This window comes from Amborella trichopoda, chromosome 4, assembly GCF_054954075.1.
Source record: "Amborella trichopoda isolate Santa Cruz 75 chromosome 4, AtrichopodaSantaCruz75HAP2 v2.0, whole genome shotgun sequence".
In the NCBI taxonomy this organism is placed as follows: Eukaryota; Viridiplantae; Streptophyta; class Magnoliopsida; order Amborellales; family Amborellaceae; genus Amborella; species Amborella trichopoda.
The window spans coordinates 25,328,297-25,351,583 of record NC_142339.1 but is presented as its reverse complement, the minus strand read 5'-3'; the positions used below and the strand labels follow the sequence as shown (position 1 = coordinate 25,351,583).

Sequence of the window (23,287 nt, the reverse complement as noted above, 5' to 3'; positions counted from 1 at the left end):
TCTGTGATACTGATACAGATATTCCGTGACATTGATACTATTAAAAGGCAATAGTGATATTGTTATTCTGTGACATTAACATTGTCATTCTGTAATACTGATATTGTTATTCAGTGATATTGATATTATCATCCAGTGATATTGACATTGTCATCCAGTGATACCGATACCGTTGTACTGCGATGCTGTGAATATGACACTAAGATTATGTCATATGAATATTGATATATGTGTCATGACCGCTACACAATGGGTCCTCCATTGTTTTAGTGAATATTCTAACTCTGTTATATGAAAACTGTTATTTTGTGACTTCTGGCCACTACGCAATAGGTCCTCCCTTGGTAGTGGATATTCTGAATTCTGTTATATGCATTCTGTGATTTCTGGCCACTACACAATGGGTCTATCATTAGTAGTGGATATTCTGATTTCTGACCACAACTGTGATTCTCTGACCACTACGTAATGGGTCTCCCATTGGTAGTTGGGTATACAGTACCTCGACTCCCATGATAGGGGTGGACTCGAGACGTAACTGTAATTAACTGGGTGGGTCGTGCCCACCAATTTTCTTAGGCACTACGCATTGGGTCCCCCAATGGTAGTGTAATGCCCACCTGCGTAAGAGTGAAAAATGGAGGGTTGTATCATGCAAGGCCGCATCCTATCGAAAACCCCAAAGCGCATTGAGGATTGTGTGCGTGAGTGAGGATATTACGAAGTAGGGCACCTACTTGTCATTGTCCTCCCTCCTGAATGAGGGTAGAAGTCCCTAGCACAATATTGGCTTAGCCTAATCGCTGTGGCTTCTACTTCGAGAGTTAACTAATTTGTTCTGCTTATCTAATTTCTGTATTCTGTAAGAATATATGACTGTAACTGTGATATGCATAAAAGTATATGTCATCTTGATAATAAGTAATGCTCCGTTAACTGATTCTTACCATCTCTTTATAGCATTCATGGGTACTCTGATATGTGACCAAACTTTGTAAGACAAATGCGATTTCTGATAAACCTGAGTATGTTATCATGTATATACTGATAGTCAGGAATGCAAAGGTAGTGATCTGCTTACTGGGCTTTTAGCTCATTCCATCTTAATCTCATAACTGCAGAATGAAGGGTGCTCGTAGCTGTGTTCAAGGTGGGTGGCAGTTTGAGGGCATGAAGCCTGCATATAGAGAAGTTTGAGAAGCCGCCTTTCGAAGACTTCCACAGTATGACTTCAGCAACATGATGTATACTTCATCTTGTGTATTTTGGGCCAGTAGTGCCTTAAAGAAATTGTAAAGACCTTTGATATCTCAATAATATAGTTGTACCTTTTGGATTGATATTTTTTTAATGAATGGATTTATTCTAGTTTTCTTTCGTAGTCTGCTCTCGATTCCATTTTTTTATGCATTGAGCCACTCCCACCTAAGTGACGTTTGCGACCTCTGGTCACGATCTCGCGCTCTGTCACCCTTAGGCAGAGGTCAGGGAGCGGGGTCGTGACAGAGCCAATCCCACCTGAGTGACGTTCGCGACCTCCGGTAGCGATCTCGCGCTCTATCACCCTCTGGCAGGGGTCAAGGAGTGGGGTCGTGACAGTTATGGTATCAGAACAGCTAGGTTAGGATTCTTGGCCTAAGGAGTCTTAAGAGTGTTTGTAGGATAGTCTTTGATAAGCTAGTAACTGGGTGTTTATGTTTTGATTGAAGATGCCGAGGACTCGTACCAACAACGCGAGTTCAAGCAATGGGAACCCCGAGGCCTTCTGTGAATTTGTTAGAGATTTGGGGGCCATGACAGAAGTAATGAGAGAAGTTGTACCGGTTTATTGGACCCTTTAAGATTTTAGAAAGAATTGGAGTTGTGGCATATCGAGTGGCCCTACTGCCCGAGTTAGCTAATGTCCACAATGTATTTCATGTGTCGTTATTAAGAAAGTATCAGCTCGATTTGTCCCATGTCCTAAAGTATGAGCTGATCCCGATTAGGGAAGATTTGACTTATGTTGAACAACCTTTTGAAATGCTAAACCGAAGAATTCAGATTTTACGTCACAAAGAGATCCCTCTAGTCTGGGTTTTGTGGCAGTATCATTCAAGGGAAGAATCAACGTGGTAGCAAGATGAAATTCAGGCATTTTACCCCCATTTATTTGATTAACGATTTTGAGGACAATCCTTTTTTAGGGGGGATGATGTGACGACCCAAACTTTTCTCGACCAGCTGGAGAGCATGGTGGGATAAGGAGGAAGGAAAGAAGAAGAAGGGAGAGCGCGCGGCGTTAGGAGAGGGAAGCCGCACCGGTTGTGTAGAAGCCAACGCCGATTTTGTTGTGTGCAGAGACCAGCGTCGGCTGTGAGGTGTGTAGAGAGTACCGCCGACTATGTTGTGTGCAGAGACAAGCGCCGACTGTGTAGGAGAAGGACACCACCGCCGGCTGTGTTGTGTGCAAAGATCAGAGTCGGTTGTGTTCGGTGTAGTGCCGGTTGTGCTGTGTGCACCGCCGGCTGTGAAGAAGCTAGCGTCGACTGTGTTGTGTGCATCGCCAGCTGTGAAGAAGCTAGCGTTGGTTGTGCTGTGTGCAGAGACCAGCGCCGGCTGTGTAGGAGAAGGAGACCAACGCCGGCTGTGTTGTGTGCAGAGATCACGCTGGTTGTGTAGGAGGAGACCGACGCCGGCTGTGTTGTGTGCAGAGATCAGCACCGGCTGTGTTGCGTGCAGCGCAGGCTGTGATGTGTGCTGCACCGATTGTGAAGAGACCAGCGACGACTATGTAGGAGAAGGAGACCAGCATCGGCTGTGTAGGAAAGAGAGATTAGTGTCGGTTGTGCTGTGTGTGGAGCCGACTGTGTTGAGTAAGTAGCCCCAGCTGCGTTTCTGATATGCATGGATTATGAGTGTCACTTGTTAGATGCATGCTGATGTAAGTGCAACTTGTCAAGATTTTAAGTCTTTTGATGACACTTGGACCACCACCCCAAACATAAGAGTACTTAAGCCTCATCTCTCACCCATGCCACTCATCCTTACTTCATCTCTTTCTCTAAGACACAAGGTTGGAAGAAGTGACTGTTGGTGGCCAGCTATTGTTGGCCAGGTGTGAGCCGTGAGAAGAGGAGTGGAGAAGGCGCTATTGTTATTCATGTAATCCATTACCAATGCAATATAATCATGAGGATGCATGGGAAGTTATGTATGTGAAATAAGCAATGAAAATGTATGTGATATAGAAAACCCTTATGTCTTATTCACTGAAAATTGGGGCTTTTGTTCTATGATAATGGTAGATGTTGAGAATGAATGTATGATTCTTAGATTATGTAAGAAATGCATGTGGTGTGTGTGCATTATGAGGGAATGGTTATCACGTTTTACATCATGAAATGAAGGTCATGGAATGTATTCTTGAGACATGTTATATGTCACTATGAAATTCCAGTAATATATGTGTTCTTAAAGGTACTTTTGAATAGGCAATGGGGTCCGATTGAACTTAAATCACCATCATTGGAAAGGTATACGAGTCTAGTAAAATGTTCATTTTTTGCCCACTGTAGAAATTCTTAACAAAAATGAAGTTATGTTTCAAAATGAGAAGATATATCATTGTTAACTGTTTTCTTGGATTTTTCACTAATACCACTGTGGTCACTGATTTTAACTAACCAAACGACATTCATTTTTGGCCAAACTATAGCCATTTGAAATTTCTTTGAATGGGATAAAATTTTCATGAAGACACTATTTTGAAATTATTTTTAGATCGAAAGTTATACTTCGTTTTATGAAGATTTGTCACTGTGGGTAGTGTTGATAAGATTCAGAACTATCACCTTATTTGGCACGAATCTTTGAACCACCAAACGAAATGCTTTCAAATCAGATTTTTTTGAAAGATATGTGTCTTGGCTTAAACTTTGGTATTGAAACCATCACAAGTTACCTCACGGTTTGAAAGTTATAAGGATATGAAGCAAGGTATGTCATTGTCCACTGTACGCAACAGGGGGCAGCCAGTTAACCCTCACCTCCTTGAACCTTTAAGAGGTCCAACAGCATCCAATTGTCTTCAAAACACTCCCATTTGAGAGATAGGTGTGTTGGGTACCTACTGTGTGAATGATGGTACCATGCTGCTTATGTCATATGTGAATATCATACTATGAATAGGTACCTACTATGTGAATGATGGTACCATGCTACTAATGTGATATGCAAATACCATGCTATGAATGGGTACCTACTATGTGAATGATGGTACCAAGATGCTTATGTGATAAGTGAATGAGCACCTACTGTGTGAACGATGGTGGTGGTGGTGGTTTCCTATTGAGAATGGTACCTATTGTATGAATGATGGTGCCGGCAGTCGTAATCTTCCCCTAACTCCCCATGATAGGACGGGAGTCAAGATGTGATTGTGAATATTTGGAAGGGTCGCGCCCCCTAGATTTATATGGGCACTATGCATTGGGTCACCCAATGGTAGTGTAACGCTCTCTTGCCAAAAGGGCACAAGAAGAGAGTCATGTCTTGCAAAGCCTCTTACCTATCGAAAACCCCAAAGCGCGTCGGGGATGGGCGTGTGTGTATGTGTGAGGGCATTACAAAGTGGAACATCCACTTGTCATTGTCCTCCCTCTTGAATGAGGATAGAGGTTTCAAGCAACAAGATTGGCTTAGCCTGGGCGATGGGACCTCTACTTCGGGAGTAGGGCCTTACTAATTTTTTGCTTATGATCTGTTGTCCTTACTGTTTTACTTCAAGTAAGGTGATTGTGAATTATGCATTGTATATTAAATTGCTTTATCATATTACTGTTGGAATGATGAGAAGCATACTGATGGATTTTACTTGATACCTTGTGAATATATGTGCATTGCATATTGTTATCACTGTCATGCTAGTTGGAATGCAATGGTGTAGATCTGCTTATTGGGCTTTTAACTCATTCCATCTTAATCTCATACTTATAGAGTGAAGGGTGGTGGCATCTGTGCTAAAGGTGGGTAGAAGTTTGGGGAGTTTGAAGCTTGAACTTGAGAAGTTTGAAAGCCATCTTCCGAAGACCATCACAGTATGTTTTGGGGGTTTCAACAGCATGATGTACACTTTATTTTGTGTATTTTGGGCCAGTAGTTCCTTGAAGAAGTGTAATGACTTTTAATATTGAATGAATGAAATACTTGTACCTTCTAGATTGATATTTGTTTGATGATTGGGTTTATTCCAGTTTTCTTTCGTCGTTTACTCTCGATTCCGTGTTTTTAAGCGTTGAGCCACTCCCACCTGAGTGACGTTCACGACCTCCAGTCGTGATCCCACACTCTGTCACCCTCTGGCATGGGTCAAGGAGAGGGGTCGTGACATAATCCTTTGCTGCACCTGATGGAGACAGCCCTCTCTTATGCAAGAAGAGCTGACCAACCACAGTCTCAATCGCGGTTCTGGCAAGAGGTTCATCAAAGCCTCAAAACAAAGCGCAACAGGGGTCTGCGAATCTTAACTAGAGAAGCAATCAAGACATTCAGGGCACCCTGCTCTAGTAACCTTCTTCGCCAGAATCCCTTCTACCCTCTTCAATAGACAAAGTTTCAAGAAGAGGAACAAGAATCCTGCACCATGGTCAATGGCATTGAAGATGGCCCGGCTACCCAACACCCACGGTCCCAAGACCGTCGAGAACCGGTGCTTACACACTTGGCGTACAAGACTCGAGTCCAATCAAGGCATGCCGAAGCCCTACTGACCGATCTACCTCGTGCAAACTGTCAAGCATGAAAACCTTCGACCGCAGTTAAGCCTGACCTCCCTAAGGAAACGGTCAGCGTCATGGTCATAAACGAACTTGTCGACTCCCAAGAGGTCCGTATGGAGAGGTTTGAGCAGATAGTCCAGGCGATGATGGACAAGATCGACCGTATGGAGATCGCCCGACATTCGGCTAACCATGAAGTCAATTCCCACCATTCTGAGAATGTGCCTCCCAGACAGCCCCCTCCTCCTGCCTCACAAGACAATTTTGTCCCCCACCCCTATTCTCAGGCAAATATAGATGCTATGGTAACACACAGTCTGAAGAACAGGCAAATCCTAGGCATACGGGGCACGACGCTTTATCACAAGTCCCTTCCTATATCGATCAAGTCCCATTTTCCTCAACTACAAGAAAGGGAAGTTTCCTCGCTTCGATGGAACAACATCCCCCAATCTACACATTGCCCATTTTCAAGCAGCATGCCGAGAGATGGCGGCTGATGGTAGACTCCTTCTTGATCAATTCGTTGAAACCCTTGATGGCCATTCGTTCCAGTGATATGCTTGGTTTCCTCCAAACTCAGTACGTACCTGGGAGGAGATGGAGAAGTTGTTTCATCAGCGTTTCTACGAGGTCGAGAGGGAGGTCCAAACTATTGAACACGTTACCTTGACCCAGGAGGTAGATGAACCAGTCAACAAATTTATATCAAAGTGGAGAGATTTAACAGCCCACCACCCTAATCCTATGCCTGAAAAGGAAAGTTCAAACATGTGTTCGAAACATGCAACCTGAGATCGCTCTACACGTTGAGGCCTCCAACCCAAACTCCATGTCAGACCTAATCTCTAAGTCAGTTCGCATAGAGAGATTGTCACACCATCATCATAGGTCATAACAACAATCTTCAAACCCGGGAAGCAACCGAGGCAACGGTAACTCTCGAATCAACTCCCGGGGCAACCAACAGAAGGGAGTGATCAGTGCAGCTATCACAGTAGCTGATCCAAAGAAGGCTGCCTCCCAAACTTTAGACCTCTCCAAAGGGGAGGGCACATCCAAGACAGCGCCTCAAGCAGGCAAGCAACATCAGTCGTACTCGCCAACCTCAATCGAAATGAGTATTGGATTGCCAATCAGAATAAAGCTTATCCCTTTGAAAAGGAATGGGTGTCTACACTGCTCCGATTGCTGCGCGAACAGAATATGGTTGAACTACCCGAGGCCAAGTTTCTTGACCAAGTTGGTCTTGATACGCACGCAAAATATTGTGCCTATCATCGAAGGATGAACCACTCTACCGAGGACTGTTATACACTCAAAGACATCATCAAGGCTCTGATCCAGAAGGGTCAGATTAAGCTTGAGGAACTCAAAAAGGCATTCGGGGCAACAGAAGCCTCTCATATAGTGACTCTTCACGAAGAAGATGAAGCGCCTGATCTCCTTCGAGCCTTGTTCGCCATGATGCTTCAAATGGGCCTTATCACGCCAAAGCCGGTGAGGCAACCCAAGCGCCTGGCTAAAGGAATAGAGAACCATTGGTGCCCATATCATCAGATATGGGCCCATGACCTGAGCGAGTGCTCTAGTTTCCATGACATAATCTCAAAGAAAATACAGGAATGTCATGAGTCCTGTAACCTTCCACAAGGGGACCCCCAATTCATTGCTCCCCCGGTGCAAGAGGACCGCCAACACAAGCCCTAGTTAATAATGATTTAGATCCTACAGAAACCTTAACTTCTCAACCATGAACAATCTATCGCGGGTGAAGCAGACTTAAGTCGTTAAAATGAGAGACCATCCATCAAGCTAGGACTGTTCACAAACCTAGTGAGATGAATCAAGCTCCTCCAGACACACCCAAGAGGAGACGGGCCCCAAGAAGAGCTCGTAGAAGGAATAGGCCTCCTCAACCGGCGATCCAGTAAGAGTTTCTCAGGCGTCTTCCTCCTCCGCCGACCTTGCAAGATTTCATCCCCGACATAATCATTTTTCGTCCTTCGTCCAATCAAGAGAAAGTCCCTGAGTCATCAATGACTTGAAGCATGTCCAATGAGGGTGACGACGTTAAAAGCACCACCCAACAATCTGAGCAAAGTAAAACCTAAAAGACTCCCTGCACACGTCCAATCTTGGTGATGACGTAAAAAGCTCCCCAAATAGATCCAATGACGGGAATGACCTTAAATCCCCCTCACCTACTATCCTTGCGTCTTCTTCTTCTTCCCCCTCCTCTTCTTCTGTGTATCCTGCAGGTATGGCCTTGCAATGTCCAGACTTAGACGCTCTCAATAGAGAACTCGAAGGGAGCATTATAACTAAGACACGGCGGAGACGAATGAGAAAGACACTAGCTCAGAAGGCTGGGCTCCTAACAGTTGTTGATGCCTTGGGGGCTCGAGCGCGGTCACAGCCATCTGCCACTGTTGGGACGCATAGGAACTCTAAGCCAAAGAAACCTCAGTGAACCCCAGAGCCAGACTTTGAGCAATGGTTGATTGAATCAAGACGACAGACCCTTTATTCTCAAGAAGCTTGCCATATGATGTAGGTCTGTGAAGTATCAACTAGCCCCAGCCAAACACCGTTAACACTCAGTCAAGAAACAGAGGATCCCTATGAAGGTGTCTTTCAACCTTCCCATAACTTCCAAACCAGGCTTCTGTAGCCTCATATACTGAAAGTCGGCCCTTCTGCTACTCAATTCAGGGAGGGTGCAGAAATTATGACCTACAATAGAACTTTATTGGAAGCAGAGATGGCGGAATCATAGGATTTTGCACTTGAAGTCAATGAGAAGTCCTCAGAAGATAATGATAAGGAGTTGCAAGAAGCCCCGAAAGAATAAGAAGAAGGCAGCCAAGCCACGGCCGATGAACTCGAAGAAATAAACCTAGGGGATGAAGCTGACCTTAGGTCCACTTTCATTTCGATAAATGTCTCCAGAAGAGAAGGAGAACTTTGCTGCCTTCTTGCGAGCAAATATAGATGTCATTGCATGGCATTATCATGAGATGCCTGGCCTAGATCCACAAGTCGTAGTCCACCCCCTCGGCATCGATCCGACTATCAAGCCTGTCAAGCAGAAATCAAGAAGGTTCGTGCTTGATCTTGAAATGCAGATAGATGCTGAGGTAACCAAACTTAAGCAAGCAGTCAAGAAGAAAAATGGTCAAATCATGGTCTGCATTGACTTCTGCGACCTCAATGCCGCTTGTCCAAAGAAGACTTTTCGTTGCCATTTACGGAAATGCTCATCGATTCCATAGCTCACTATCAGATCTTCTCCTTCATGGATGGATATTCCGGGCATAGTCATATACAGATGGCCCCAGGACGAGGAGGCCACCACATTTCTAACCCCAAAAGAAGTCTTATGCTATACAATGATGCCTTTCGGATTGAAGAATGCAAGCGCTACGTATCAGAGAGCAATGACGACCATATTTAACGACATGATGCACAAGGAGGTCAAATGTTATGTCGATGACTTGGTAGTGGAATCCAAGGAGAAAGAAGCTCACATGAAAGTTCTTGAAAAGGTGTTCAAAAGAGTACACCTTCATCAGCTCAAGATGAATCCACTAAAATGCATTGTTGGTGTGCGCTCAGGCAAGTTCTTAGGGTTCATTGCCAGACACCGAGGATTGGAGGTTGAGCTAGTCAAGATCAAGGCAATCCAGGAAATGGCGCCGCCCACTACACTGCGAGAACTGCAGTCTCTTCAAGGACAGCCGGTATTCATCGGCCGGTTCATTTCAAAACTCTCAGGCCACTGCAAGCCTTTCACGTGCCTATTGAAGAAGGATACTCCATTCATCTGAGATGAAGCATGTCAAGCAGCGCTCGACGACATCAAATAGTACTTGCTCAATCCCCCAGTGCTCTCCAACCCGCCCTCGACAAGTCACTTGGAGCACTATTGGCACAAAACAACGGCGAGGGGAAGGAAACCGAACTATACTATCTCAGCCGCAAGATACAAGGGGCTGAGAAGAACTATCCCCTTATCGAGAAGATGTGCTTTACTGTATCTTTGCGGCACAAAAGCTTTGTCATTACTTACTTGGTCATGAAGTGAAGCTCATATCAAAGGTCGATTCAGAAAAGTTTCTCATGACACGACCATGCTTGTCAGGACGCCTGGCCAAGTGGGTCTTAATGCTGATGGAATTCGACATCACATACATGCTACAAAAGGCTGTCAAAGGCCAAGCTTTGGCTGATTTTCTCGTAGCACATACTGTGCCGGTAGAATATCCTTTATCTAGTGACTTTCTCGATGAAGAAGTATTATGTACAGAACTTGTTGACGTATGGGAAATGTACTTTGATGGAGCCTTCCAATCTGATCGAGACGGTGTTGGAGTGGTTTTCATGACACCGAAAGGCGGGATACTTCCCCTATCCTTCTCCCTCACCGAAGTTAGTTCCCATAATGAGGCAGAATATTAGGCCTTGATAATTGCGTTGGAGATTGCTTTCGACCTGGACTTAATGCAACTCAAAATCTATGGCGACTCTGAGTTAGTCATTCGACAGCTCAAAGAGATTTATGATGTGAGAAAAGACACTCTCAAGCCCTACCATGATACGGCAAAAATCATACATGGCTCAGTTCGATGAAGTATCCTTGAGTCACATCCTCAGTAGCTTAAACTTGCAGACTGATGCACTCACGAAGCTGGTAGCTACAATTCAATTGTCCTCTCCAGGACCTACACCTGTCTGGGTTGCAGAATGGAGACACATCGAGTTGAGAATTGAAGTTGATGCAGATGATAAGAGAAATCTCTTCCCCGAGTGCCCTCCTTATCCATTCGGAGCGCTCTTATCTGCCAAAGAGGTTATCAAAGCGGAACAAGAAATGACACAAAGCCAAGGAGCGATTGTACGAAAACAAGACCCATAGTTCTTCGACCCAATGTGTGCCAAGGTTGAGCAGGTCGAGGATTGGAGAGAGCCCCTTATTAACTTCATAAAGTACGGGAGGCTTCCTGAAGATCGTGTTGAATGCAATAATATGCAACGTATGTCCACCAAGTACACTATCCTTGCAGGTGATGTTCTCTTCAGACACTCTTTCGATGGCATTCTTCTCAGATGTGTAGACATGCAAGAGGCAAATAAAGTCTTGGAAGAAGTTCACCCAGGAACATGTGGGTTGCATCAGTCGGGCCCTAAGCTCTATGACCGGATACGTAGATTGGGATATTATTGGCCTTCAATGACAGCCGACTCATTAAACTAAGCCCAGAGATGTCAGGTATGCCAAATACATTCGAGTCTCGTCCATCAGCCTCTAGAGCCTTTGCACCCTACAATGGCATCATGGCCCTTTTCCCAATGGGGTATGGACATTGTAGGACCTATTGACCCTCCTTCTGCAATGGGTCATGCCTTCATTCTAACAGCAACAGATTATTTCTCTAAATGGGCTGAAGTTGTCCAACTAAAGAAAGCTTTGGGCGCTACAGTGGCCAACTTCATGAGGCATCACATTATATACTGGTTTGGGGTGCCTGACCGGATTATCTCTGATAATGGCCCTCAATTTCTTGTTAACCAGTTTGGTTTCAAGTGGAAGTACTCAACTATGTACCACCCTCAGGCGAATGGCTTAGCTGAGGCTTTCAATAAGACTCTATGCAATTTTTTAAGGAAGTCAGTATCAAAAACAAGGAAGAATTGGCATGAGAAGCTGCCTGAAGCGCTATGGGTCTATCGTACTACTACACACGATGCTACTGATTCCACTCCTTATTCTTTGGTTTAAGGAAGTCAAACGGTTTTACCTCTCGAAATTCAAATCCCTTCACTGCGAGTCGCTATACATCAAGGACTAACTGAAGATGAAAGGGTCAAACTTCGGTATCAATAATTGGATGCACTCGATGAAAAGAGGTTAGAAGCATAGCAGAGTCTCGAACTCGACAAAGGGAGAATGAAGAGAGCCTTTAACAAGTATGTCAAGGTTCGTTCATTCGCTTGTGGGGATCTAGTTCTGGTCGTCAAGAGGCCGATTGTCATACATGGAACGCGTAAAGGGAAGTTTGAGCCCAAGTGGGAGGGTCCCTTTATAGTAAAAAAGGCCTCACCAAATGGAGCCTACATACTGACACATCCTGATGGGGAAGAGACGATGTCCCCCTATCAATAGGCGATACCTAAAGAAGTACTATCCGTGATGCAAACTCAAGAAAGAGAGACTCAAGGTGCAAAAGTAAAAAAGCTCAGAAGGATGATGCAAACAAGAAATTCAAAACAAAATATAAATATTTTTATTGCATTAAAAGGAGTTACAAGTTACAATCAAAGCCCATTGTTAGGGAAGTTACAAGTCTCTTGCATCTGAGGATAAGAGGACGGTTACAGGCCCAAAGAAACGCTCTTCTCATGAAGAAGAAGAAAACCCACCAAAGAAGTGCTCTTCTAATGACGAAGAAGCAAACCCACTAAAGAAACACCTTCCTCATGAAAAAGAAGCCAAACCACTTGGAGATGTTAACCATTTTCGAGTCAACTTCATCTGTCGAGGGTCTCCAAGTCAACTTCAATTCATCTGACGAGTATATCAGACATACAAAGCAGACTTCTCTGGCAAGGAATTGGCCTATGATGGAGAGCATACCCTATTCACAGTGGATGCCCTTCCATGGAACAACATGGATTTTACTGTTGTGCTAAAGGACTTGGCTTCCAACGGGTATCATGAGCCAAACCTTACCATTGGTCACTACCCTTACCTGCCCAAGTCACTGCAATGTATGAACATCCCTGCATATAACCTATCGTCGTGCGTAACGATTCCCACATGCGACTCACTGCCATGTGCAAGCAACACTATGCGCACCATGATGCTGGTCATGCACTTATGAGCGCTATTTGAGGCCAGTGCCGGCTGTGGATATCGAAGGCTAGCGCCGGTTGTGCTTCTAACTCCCTGCGCCGGTTGTGTCAGCTGTGCTTTTAAGAATCCAACGCCGGCTGCATAACCAAGGGCAGCACCTGTCGTGTTTGCCACCGCGGCTGTTCACCTCTCAGTGACTTTTGTTTTCCACGTCCCCTAGATTCCTGTGATTCCTCATTTTTTGCCTAAGACGTTTCGTCTCCCCTATTATTTCACGATTCCCAATGGGACCGTTCGTCTTCCCGCAATCGTCCACCTTCCCCGTGATGATTCACTTCTCTGCAAACCCTTTGGGTTCCTGCCAGAAATTCTTCCCACTACCGAAAATCCTTTCCCTCTGCAACTTCCCTCTGCAACTTGCCAGAAAACCACCAAAAACTAGCAGAAGTTCACCCAGCAGCCCCTCACTGCAGCTTTCGCCCTTTTTCTTTTCTCTACCTCACCAAAACCACTGTTAGAATCCTGGCAAACTTCTTAAAATCACGGTTAGAAGTTATCGTGCCAAGGAAAGACCTTATAACGGCTTTAGAATAGTATCCGACCACCGCCATTGCATCCAAAACATCTAAAAACCCTCGAGGACCAAATTTGGGCTCAATCGGACCACTCAAAAGGGGTTTACACCCATACTGTCCCAAAACGGGTAGGTTTTACACTATCGCAGTGCAGCTTCACTGAACCAATCCCCAAGTAAGGAGACTGCAACATCACATCTCGAGAGAGAATATGATACCAACTAGGGGCAAGGAAAATCTAAGGATAACCACGATTAAGACCTCCCTGCCACTTGGAAGAAGGAAGGATGATCGAGTTCTTATCTGTTTTTTAGGACGAAGTGCCACAAGGAGAAAAAAAAAAAGTCGCCAACTCTTCTCCTCCTCTTTTTTCATCTTCTTCAAAAGAAAAAAAAAACATTCCGCCGAGAAGAAAAATCGAAAGGAATCTTGAGCGTTGAAAAAAAAGCCACTGGGCTGAACACTTGAAAGGGACCCTAGAGGCAGCGAAAAAAAAAAAAAAAGGGCTACCGGGCTGAACACTCGAAAGGGACCCTGGGGCGATAGAAACATAAAACTTCTTTATCTTTTCATCTCTTATCCACAATCTCTAGAAATTTTTCTCTTCTCAATATAGAATGGCATCAGAAAGCAATGGAAGGCATCAGTCCAAGTAAAACTTGAAGAGACTCAACTATTTGAACTTAATAGAGTGGTAGTGGAAGAACAAAATTGGAAGTCCAAAGATATTCTGAGCACTCTGAAGCACATCCCATATTATCCAAGACACCAGTTTGATCCGAAAAACAAGAAAAAGTCTTCCTTGAATGGTAACATAAGAGCTAAGTACTTAGTGATTCCTTGTCCTGAAAGTCCCAAGTAGAGGCTCGACAAACTTATGACGAAAAGAAAAAGGGAAGAAGAAGAGAGGGATCCATGGTAGCATGAGCCAAACTGCTTACCAAAACTTGTTTTTCAAAATTTCTCATCCATCTTCAAATTTTCCCCTATGTGTCTCGTGAGTTTTCAAAAACCTTAATTTTTTTGGTTAAAACGTAGCACGAAACTCTGTTTTTGTTTCAAAATTCAATTTATCTTCAAAACCTTCTAAAATGTTATAAAAAAAAGAACGAATTTCATGGAGGCTTAGATATGATGCGTCTGCCGCCACCAAATCTTGATTGCCATGCTTGCAAGCCCTTAGGAAAACAAAGACCAACCATAGGTTCCTATACCAAAAAGCCTGAACCTGTGGACCCCAAGAATCAAAATCAAAGGCGAACAAGAAGTTCATCTAATGGAACTCCTAAAAACCTCGATTCTGAACTTAAATGACCACACAAACCCTAATAAACCTTAGGCAACCTATACCCAGTATAATTGCTTCGAAAGCCCAAAAGATTTTCAACAATCCAAGAATTACCTGAATCAAACTAACAGATAGAAATATCTAACAAATGACAATTTAGTCCCTATGAGACCATGATGCAATAAGGCTTTTTCTTTAATTAAATAAGGATAAAGCTTCAAAATAAATCCAAAAAATTCCCAAAAAAATCCAAAAAAAATCAAGAAAAATTATCATAGAATTCTATAAATACCCCCTCCATAAACTAAAAATGGAAGACCAAAAAAGAGAGCAATAAGTCCCTCATAAATTCCAAAAATTAGAAAAATAGCTAAAAAAATACCAAAAAATAGGAAAAACCCTTAGAAAATTCTTAAAAAAATTTGGAAAAATCCCTAAAATCAGATAAAATCTCATAATTTAATATTCAACCTTTGGAGATCTCAAAAACCTTAGAAGACTGAGGAAAATCTCATCCAATCCCCAAGAAAAGCTTAGGTAGACCCTACCTAAAATTATAAGCGTTTTTCATGCCTTAGGAACCTTAGATCTAGATCAAAGAACATTAGATCTACCAATTCCAGCAAACAAAGGCATCCAAAAAAAGAGATGGTAATACAGATCAAAGCGTAAATGACACAGCAATACCAACAGAATATCATGAAAAATGGTTAACCAGTAAAAACAAACACCTAAAGCGAGAAAATCGGATTTTAGTACAAGATTGACATTGAATCACATACAAAAAATACATAATTATGACATAAGTTACAGCCTATGAACAAGCATTTTAGTCAAAATAAAGACAACCTTCTATGAGAGAGGACGGAAAAAAGACTCATCCATATAGAGCAAACCACATAATATATTCTCCTAGACTCCTACACCTAAAGATGGTATGCAAATGATACACCAATTTCTCAGGATTGCTTTCAAAAATCTAATATCACATCCATACATAGCACAAGACCTAACTTAATGAAGAAGATGAAGTAACAGTCACAAACTATAACAAAAAATGCAATTGGTTTCAGCTTTTTACTTACTAACTAATATGCAATTCATCAAAGCTAACCACAAGCTATTTGTATCACTCAAAATCAACTACCTCCCTATTCGTATCATTCAGATGAGTCCTGAGTTGGACAATTGATTATAAAATAATGGCTAAAAATCTCTTTGCTAAAAAATAATGAACCCTTAAGTTACACAATGATTTGGTGATTAAATGTGGACAAGTAAATCGATCACTCGGCTCTGTTAAACTCTACGAATTATTCTCCCAACACCAACTCATTTGAGAGTGGAAACCAATCAAAATCACCGGATAGTGAACCTTCCAAACATAAGCACACACGCAAGTTTTAATCAAAGTAATCTGAGAAAAGCAAAATCAGTAAAGCCAAATAGCTTGTATCACACAACCATCTACCACTATAATAGGTTGGAAACTAACCAATGGCCAATCCCAGATAACAAAATACAGTCGGAGAGAAAATATTGTTTCTGGTACAAAATGGCCATACCATGTTATAAAGATAGAGTGAGAGAGAGAGTCACACGTAAAAAAACAAAACATAAAAAGCATGAACCCCAAATATAGAGAGAGGGAGAATTTACAAATGGCACAAAAAAGCAACAAATGAACCTCGATTAGAGAAAGAGAGAGAGAGAGAGAGAGAGATTACATACGACACGATGAGAGCAACAAATGAATCCCAGCGAGAAACACACACACACACAGATTCAACATGAAAGAAAAGAAAATTCCAAAAATGAAACCAAGAGACGGAGGAGGGGGAAAGAAAGACAGAGAGAGATATTGTACCTTGAGAGGAACCCACAGAAGAAAGTTCCCACACAATTGAGCCTTCTTCAGTAGAATGAAAAATGCAAGAGAAAAATCTCACGAATGAGTTTCACTCTACACCTGATAGAAATAGTACCACGCTCTCTCTCTCTCTACACTCCTCCACGCCATTACTCAAACCCAAAAGGCTTCCCCCAATACTCGATAAACAGATCATGAGAGCGGTTTATACAGTTCTCCATCACCACTAATGTGAGATTTGAAGCCATTAAGCAAAGCAGAGGACTTCATAGAAGGTTCCAAACATTGAGTTGCAGAGATTCGAACCCGGAAATATAGTTAGGGTTTCAAGTACTGAGAGAGGGGCGAGAGCAGAGAGAGGGAGGGAAAGGGATTAACGCAGATGAGAGAGAGAGAGGGATGGGGGTTTAGAAAACCCAAAATATTAAGTTACAATTCAAATCTCACCTCGAGATTTGGATCGTAATCAATCGTGATGAGTCGGGTCCCATGCTTGTACGTTTGGTAGGGTTCTAGAAGATCATTACTGTTCTATATATATATATATATATATATATATATATATATATATATATATATATATATATATATATATATATATATATAAAAGATGTTAGAAGGAGCCAATTAGCTCACAACAAAAAAAAAAGACATCAACAGTCCTAATCAAATTTAGGCCAATCTGATTATCTCAATAGTATTTGAATTTTAATTTTTTTTTTATAAATTTAAATTACTTGAAATTTGGAGCATGTGTATATAAAAAATAGATGAATCTTTGAAAAATATGAAAAAAATATTTTATATGAAATAAATTATCCAAAATACCCCTAAAATGTTTCAAGCGGTATTTTGGTCAATTTGTTTTAAGAATTATTATTTTTATTAAGTGCGACTTGATGAGAATAACACAAGCCTAAAATTTCAATTTATTTGGATTTGTAGAAAAAAAATTAAAATTCAAACACTACCGGACATCCGTGATCTCCAGATCGGCCTAAATTCAATCTGTGTCGTTGAGCTTTTTCCTGTGAGCTAGTCTTTTCATATATATATATGGATAATCTAAACTTCATAACCCTTTAAGTTACAAAGGTTCAAGATAGAGAGAGTTGTGAAGGGTGGATTTATTAATTTTGTAGTCTATTTTTTAAAAGAAGTTATTTTTGTGGGGCAATTTTGTAAATATTACTACAAAACAAAAGGTACTTTTGTCATCTCCATAAAGGGTAAAGTTAAAATTTTAACTTAAGAACAAAGGCACTCTACAAATAAAGTTTCAAGATACTAACTCCCAAAATATCATTGTATTTTTGTGAAAATTTTAAATTTGCACTTGTTTAATGGTAAAGTTACCTATTTAAATAATTTTTTAATAAAAAAATAATTATTGTTTTGATAAATACACCCATCACAACCACTTTTAACTTGAACCTTTGTATTTTGAGGGGTTGTTAACTCTAAACAAACCCATATATATATATATATATATATATATATATATATATATATATATATATATATATATATATATATATATATATATATATATATATATATATATATATATATATATATATAATTTTAAATCGAATTTAGAAAAGATTGTAGCAGTAACAAGTCTGTTTAATAAATCTTTTCTATTTGGTATTGGATATCTAATCCATTATAAAACTTTATTTAAAGGTTTATAATTTATTACTAACCTTGCTACCCCACTTTCTTTTTCAGCATTTTTATTTACATAAAAAACAGCACAGCTCCAAGGGGATGCACTTAGCCTGATTAGGTTTTTTCTTTGTAGATCATCAATTTCTGTTTTACAAAATTCTAATAGGGTTGTATTCATTTGTACAGGTCTAGCTTTTGTAGGAATTTTATTTTCTTTAAATTCTTTTTCATAAGGTAATCCTACTATATGTTTCTTTCTTTCCCAGAATGCATATGGAAAATCACTGCATATTTCTGTTTCTATCTGGGTTCGAAGGTTATTGATTTTTGTTATTATTTCAGGTTTTCCAAGTCTGTTTCTATTTGTTTATATTTAATTTCTAATTTAAGGGAACATAAAAAATTTTCTTTATTGTCTATTTTATCTTTGACTCTATTGATTTCTTTGAGCTTTGGTTTTTCTAAAAATTCAAACTTCATTGTTTGTCCTTCTCTAGATGTTTCTAGACCTGTATTATTAATTGTTATTAGGTAAAGTAATGTTAGAAATGGAATGCCAAGTATTACTGCTTGACTTAAATTCTTTACTATAATAAAAGGTGTTGGGAAACAGTGTCCATTATTGCACACCATGGCACTTGATAATTTATATTTAATAAATAATCTACTCTCATCAGCAGTATTAAGTATTTGAGTGGTTTTATCGAAGTATTTGGATGGGACTAAACCTTCATTAATGTAATTTAAATCTGCACTTGAGGCTACCAAAGCTAATGTTTGAAAATGATATTCATCTTGGATAATGATTTTTACTAATAGAAACCATTTTTTGTGAAATAATTTTGCTTACTAAATTTACAGATATATTATCTTCAACTTCTTTTGTTTCTGAGGTTTCTGGTTCTCTATGGTTAGTATCTACTAGTTGATCAAATTCAATTTCATCTGTATCAGTTGTGGTTCCTGATATGTCATTTTGTAATTTTAATATTTTGATTCTAGTCTTTAGTTGTCCTACTTTTGTTGTTATTTCATTTACTTCTTTTTTTAATTCAGATATTGTGGGTTCTCTTTGGAGTATATCTTTTTTATTAATTCGTTTGAGTATTTCAGCAAAATTATAATCTTCTAGGGGTTTTAGTAAAGGAGCTGGTTTATTTTTTGCTTTTGTTAGTGTAATAAATTGGGTAATGATTTCTCTTTTTTCCTCTGGATCATTTAATTTTTCTATGAGGTCTAAAATTAATGTTTCTTCTTTTGATAACATATTACAAGAACATTCTTCCATGTTTTGTTCAGATTCAGATTGTTCTGTGGAGGATATTAAATATTCTTCATCTTCTATTTGTCCTAATAAAGAGGTATCAGTAGAAGTTTCAGAAGAGTTATCATCATATATTTTGTATGATGTCATATAACTCATTTATAATTGATTCTTCTAAAATAATTGTGTCAATTTTCTTTTTCACTTAACATTGGCTTTTATAATGGCCAACTTTTCCGCATTTATAGCATACAGGTAATTTTTTTCTACCTTTATGAGTTTTATATTTGGGAGAGAATCTCTTTTTAAATTTTTCTTTTTTATATTTTTTATGACATTTCTTATCCTTCCTTTCTGGCTTACCTCTTTTCTTTTTATGAAATTTATCTTTAGATTTTTCTATATGATATCCGAATAGTTCACAAAAGTCTCCTAGTTCTTTTTTACCAGTCATTTTTTGTTTATCGAATTGCTTTTTTAATTTCATATCATTGCATACGGCTAATCCTTATGCACATATTTCTGCATATAATTCTCCTTATGTATAGACAGAATATGGTATGATTCCTCCATTCTTATTTTTTAATCTTGTTTTTACTTTCTCAGCAAATAAATATGGTAATCCTGCAACAAATTTTTCTTTCCATGGATCCTGTTGGCTATCTTCTCTACTTAATAATGTAGAAAAGAAAACATCTTTGTACCATTTATAATGGGATAGGGTTGGACATCGTAAATTGGATAATAAAACTTCAGATTGGGCTTCAAGTAAGGTTGTACTCCCCACAAAATGAAGAGTGATAGTGTAAATTATAGTATCGACAGCATCACTTTCGGAGTATAATATATCTTGATTATTTTCATTTTTAGCAGTCCATTGACGAGTATTATTAAGAATTTATTGTTTGTTATTTTCTGGTAAGTGAAAATCCCACCAACCTCGAAGCTATCCTGTGAAACCACAGATAATGGCTTTGGCAACTTTTTGTTCATGGTTGCATACCATTTTGCATGCAAAAGCATACATGGTTATATGTTTCATGGTGTCTAATATCTGTTGTTCAGACAATCCATCTATATTCCAATTTACTATTGATCTTCCAGAATAAGAAATATTTTGAGCTACCAAGTCTTCTTCGAATTGTATATCTACAGGAGTAGGTCTATGATGATAAGGTCTAGCTGTCAAAGGTTTTCATGACTTTCCATATGTTGTCCTTTGGATGTTATTATTATCTTGACTATGACTGTTTTCAGTAAAGGCTTCTTCCATATTTTCTATTATGTCAGCTATTATGGGTTTCTCGGCCTGTAGAGTTAACGTAGATGATTCAGGAATAACTTTACCTTTTTGTTTTTTATCCTGAATCTCTAGCTTTTTATCCTGAATTTCTAATTGAGATAATTTTGATATTAACATATCCATTAAGGTCTTATTGTCTTTTCCAAGTTTAAATCTTTCTTTGTCAAGTGATGTAGGTGGTTTGAATAAGACATTTTTGGTTTTTTGTATAGGTACAGGTCTTAACATATTTTCAATTCTGGATGCCTGCTTTCCTAATGATTGCATATATAGATTGGTGTAATTATTTTGTTCTATCACATGTGGAATTAATTCAGCTTTATGTTGTACTATTTCTCTTGTAGTCATTTTATATGGTGTAGCTTTTGTTTCTAATTTTAAGTCTGGATTTGATCCTCTTATAACAATACTTTTTTCAGGAGGATGGATACTTGTTAATGTATTTCCATCTATTGTCTCATATGAACTATATTGACTTTGTATTGTATTTACTTCAAAATTAGGAATATGAATTTTTCTCTCCTTACATATTTCTGTTAGCCATACAAAAAATCCTTTATTATAATGTTCTCTTTTTTGTGCCTTGGTATATTTTATATGGAATAATTCTATTAATCTAGGTTGAAAATTTTGTTTATACCAAGTTCTAATTGCCTTATTTTCTTCAGACAGATAATCATGTTCAATAAATTGTTTATTAAGCTTTTTTTCTTCTTGAAGAGTTAAGACTTGAAAATCCATTTCTGAATCAGTTAATTCTGGTTCAAATTTTTGTACTGACTTATATTGTGGGATGACAATATTCTCTCTTATTCTATATAAGCTTTCTAATTTTGGGGATATAGATGAAGTAGAACTCCTTGGTAATTCTATTAAAGGATTATTAGATGATTTTATTTCAGAATCATCTTTATGTCCTCTTTGTTTGGTGAATTGGATTTCTATTTTACCATTTAGATTTTCTATAACCTTATCAGAAATAATATTTAATGTTGGGGCTTGGTATTGATGGTTTTCATTATAGATTGACAAAGATTCTGGTAGGATAATTTTTTACGATTCTATGGTTTTTGGTATGATAGTATTAGACTTCTCGATATTGGTTTGGAAGAATACTGTTTTCCCTTTTGTATCATATCGTAAAACATTGGGACATAATGTAGTCATAACTTTATAATATATTCGATATACTATGGCTATATTTTGGGATCCTGCGATCATATCAAAACCTTGGGTTTTTAGGTTTAGGGTCAATACTTTAAGAATATTTGGATCCTTTAAAGATATAGAATAATTAGGGAAGCAATTAAAATATACTAGACCACTACATAGACTAGATTCTACCATACCTAATAGGGAATCATTAAATTTATTATGTCTAGTATCTCTTAGACATACTAATATTGAGTTATTGAGTCCTAACCTAGTTAATGGTTTAATAGCTACCTATATTAAACCTATATGAAGATAGTTATAACTTTTATCTTTATGAGATTATATTATTTTATTAGTTAATAACTGAAAGTCTTCTTGGGTTACAGACAAAGTTTGTTCTACTGTTTTAATAGCATAACCTATTTTGAATTCAAATGTTCATTTTTTATAAATATCACTTATAGGGATTTTAGGTAAATTTCAATTTTCTATCTGGTTTTATTATCGATAACTATTTCTTCTTTATTTTAATTCTTAGAGTATTACTAGTTTGGGGTAATGCTTTATTTGACAGATTCCTAATAAAATTTTCCATTATTAGGTTGCGGATGAGTGCTCATTTAGCTATCTCTTACGTCTTTTTTACCTCAGCGCCTCTCCTGGCCTCAACGGTCTCTCGACTGGATGCTTTCTGGCCTCAACTCTCGGACAAACTTTTTTTAATGAAAAATTTAATTAGGTTTCTATCTTCTAAAGTATTAATCCTAGTAGTAGTACTCTGTTGGATACTATTTAAAGAAGGTGTGGTCTGGCTCTGATACCAAATTTCGCCTCAAGATCTACCTTCCTAGATTAGTCCTAAATAATCCTAAATTCTGCGTAAATAACCAAAATAGAAACCTATAATTAAGATGAGTAAGAGAGATACATGAGTAATATCAATAGTAATCCAAGTATAATAAGTAGTTTGATAAATTTTTAAGCTAAGTACTGTCCGTATTATCATAACAACTGTTTATTACAGACTTCTGACAAGAGTAACAACGTATTATCATAACAACTGTTTATTACAGACTTCTGACAAGAGAAACAATAAGTACCAAACTGAAATTTAACAAACTGTTACAAACTCCAACTAATACTGACTCATAGACTTCTTATGAAACAACAACTATAAAAATTTTACAATCATAACAACTGCACAACTCATAAAACAACTCAATACACAATTTACAATACTTACAGCGTGCAGATACAGTAACTGCAAAATAGTTTCCACTCGTCTGGATAATAGTCTGGTAAGGTTTTGACGTTACAATCACACATAGATAACTTTGAAAAGAAGAAGGGATGAGAAGAAAGGCTGCTCTCTGAGTTTTGCCTGATGCCTTCGACTGAGGAGGTTTTCTTCTATTTATAGAGCAGTGAGGAGTGTAAATGGGTGCCAAGTGGTTGACACGTGGTCGGCCAGGATTGCAGAGAATTATTTGAATCTTCTTTTCGTTGTGAAAGACATGTTGATGAGATAGCTGGAGCATCTTTTGGG

General features: G+C 39.0%; 1 long non-coding RNA gene across 1 annotated transcript; it reads right to left on the bottom strand.

Moving 5' to 3' along the window:
• Window positions 1-12,023: 12,023 nt before the first annotated feature.
• LOC148782372 (uncharacterized) lies at window positions 12,024-16,856 on the bottom strand. The gene is made up of 2 exons (XR_016054260.1): window positions 16,346-16,856; window positions 12,024-15,853 (listed from the first exon to the last, which is right to left on the bottom strand). It is a non-coding gene; the product is annotated as an uncharacterized LOC148782372 (long non-coding RNA).
• Window positions 16,857-23,287: the final 6,431 nt, after the last annotated feature.